The sequence below is a fragment of the Oncorhynchus keta genome, unplaced genomic scaffold (assembly GCF_023373465.1).
Source record: "Oncorhynchus keta strain PuntledgeMale-10-30-2019 unplaced genomic scaffold, Oket_V2 Un_contig_12021_pilon_pilon, whole genome shotgun sequence".
NCBI lineage: Eukaryota > Metazoa > Chordata > Actinopteri > Salmoniformes > Salmonidae > Oncorhynchus > Oncorhynchus keta.
This window is the reverse complement of record NW_026277726.1, coordinates 1-2,578: the sequence shown is the minus strand read 5'-3', so window position 1 is coordinate 2,578 and position 2,578 is coordinate 1. Positions and strand designations below refer to the sequence as shown.

Below are 2,578 nucleotides of genomic sequence, written 5' to 3'. Positions count from 1 at the left end.
GCTTCCGCTGCGCCACTCTGCTCTCAGCCACTTAAGAAAAGACTAGAACTCACAATCCATGGCTTAGGAGGCCAGTGTCTTAGGCCACTGGGGTACTGTGTAAACAGTATGACCAATATGAACTGTTGGAAGAGGTCAAAAAATGTATAATGGAACTGAGACATGCCCATGAAACTACACATTTTTTTAAATTTTTTGTTTGCACTTAAAATCTAAAAAATAAACTTTTTAGCAGAGGATGGTTTCGATCCATCGACCTCTGGATTATGGGCCCAGCACGCTTCCGCTGAGCCACTCTGCTCTCAGCCACTTAAGAAAAGACTAGAACTCACAATCCATGGCTTAGGAGGCCAGTGTCTTAGGCCACTGGGGTACTGTGTAAACAGTATGACCAATACGAACTGTTGGAAGAGGTAAAAAATGTATAATGGAACTGAGACATGCCCATGAAACGACACGTTTTTTTAAATTTTTTGCTTGCAATTAAAATCTAAAAGAAACTGTTTAGCAGAGGATGGTTTCGATCCATCGACCTCTGGGTTATGGGCCCAGCACGCCCGCTGCGCCACTCTGCTTCCACCCACCCCAGATGGGACTTGAACCCACAATCCCTGGCTTAGGAGGCCAGTGCCTTATCCATTAGGCCACTGGGGCACTGTTTACCTTCTGCAAACAGTACGAACTGATAGAAGCAGGAAAAACAATGTGTACTGGATAGCACTGAGAGACGCAAATGAAATTTAGCTTTCTCATTTCTGTTTGCGTTTCATTTTTAAAAACAAACTGTTTAGCAGAGGATGGTTTCGATCCATCGACCTCTGGGTTATGGGCCCAGCACGCTTCCACTGCGCCACTCTGCCACTTAAGAAAAGACTAGAACTCACAATCCATGGCTTAGGAGGCCAGTGTCTGAGGCCACTGGGGTACTGTGTAAACAGTATGACCAATACGAACTGTTGGAAGAGGTCAAAAAAAATGTATAATGGAACTGAGACATGCCCATGAAACAACACATTTTTTACATTTTTTGTTTGCACTTAAAATCTAAAAATTAACTGTTTAGCAGAAGATGGTTTCGATCCATCGACCTCTGGGTTATGGGCCCAGCACGCTTCCACTGCGCCACTCTGCTCTCAGCCACTTAAGAAAAGACTAGAACTCACAATCCATGGCTTAGGAGGCCAGTGTCTTAGGCCACTGGGGTATGCAGTATGACCAATATGAACTGTTGGAAGAGTAAAAAAATGTATAATGGAACTGAGACATGCCCATGAAAAACACATTTTTTTTACATTTTTGTTGCACTTAAAATCTAAAAATAAACTTTTTAGCAGAGGATGGTTTCGATCCATCGACCTCTGGGTTATGGGCCCAGCACGCTTCCACTGAGCCACTCTGCTCTCAGCCACTTAAGAAAAGACTAGAACTCACAATCCATGGCTTAGGAGGCCAGTGTCTTAGGCCACTGGGGTACTGTGTAAACAGTATGACCAATATGAACTGTTGGAAGAGGTCAAAAAAATGTATAATGGAACTGAGACATGCCCATGAAACGACACATTTTTTTAATTTTTTGTTTGCACTTAAAATCTAAAAATAAACTGTTTAGCAGAGGATGGTTTCGATCCATCGACCTCTGGGTTATGGGCCCAGCACGCTTCCGCTGAGCCACTCTGCTCTCAGCCACTTAAGAAAAGACTAGAACTCACAATCCATGGCTTAGGAGGCCAGTGTCTTAGGCCACTGGGGTACTGTGTAAACAGTATGACCAATACGAACTGTTGGAAGAGGTCAAAAAAATGTATAATGGAACTGAGACATGCCCATGAAACGACACATTTTTTAAATTTTTTGCTTGCAATTAAAATCTAAAAAGTAACTGTTTAGCAGAGGATGGTTTCGATCCATCGACCTCTGGGTTATGGGCCCAGCACGCTTCCGCTGCGCCACTCTGCTTCCACCCACCCCAGATGGGACTTGAACCCACAATCCCTGGCTTAGGAGGCCAGTGCCTTATCCATTAGGCCACTGGGGCACTGTTTACCTTCTGCAAACAGTACGAACTGATAGAAGCAGGAAAACAATGTGTACTGGATAGCACTGAGAGACGCAAATGAAATTTAGCTTTCTCATTTCTGTTTGCGTTTCATTTTAAAAACAAACTGTTTAGCAGAGGATGGTTTCGATCCATCGACCTCTGGGTTATGGGCCCAGCACGCTTCCACTGCGCCACTCTGCTCTCAGCCACTTAAGAAAAGACTAGAACTCACAATCCATGGCTTAGGAGGCCAGTGTCTTAGGCCACTGGGGTACTGTGTAAACAGTATGACCAATACGAACTGTTGGAAGAGGTCAAAAAAATGTATAATGGAACTGAGACATGCCCATGAAACGACACATTTTTTTAATTTTTTTGTTTGCACTTAAAATCTAAAAATTAACTGTTTAGCAGAAGATGGTTTCATCCATCGACCTCTGGGTTATGGGCCCAGCACGCTTCCGCTGCGCCACTCTGCTCTCAGCCACTTAAGAAAAGACTAGAACTCACAATCCATGGCTTAGGAGGCCAGTGTCTTAG

The 2,578-nt window shown here is 44.0% G+C and overlaps 2 non-coding genes across 2 annotated transcripts; both read right to left on the bottom strand.

Annotated features, from left to right (window-relative positions):
- Positions 1-581: 581 nt before the first annotated feature.
- trnar-ccu (transfer RNA arginine (anticodon CCU)) lies at positions 582-654 on the bottom strand. The gene has a single exon. It is a non-coding gene; the product is annotated as a tRNA-Arg (tRNA).
- A 1,308-nt stretch (positions 655-1,962) lies between these two features.
- Positions 1,963-2,035, bottom strand: trnar-ccu (transfer RNA arginine (anticodon CCU)). The gene has a single exon. It is a non-coding gene; the product is annotated as a tRNA-Arg (tRNA).
- Between the last annotated feature and the right edge of the window lie 543 nt (positions 2,036-2,578).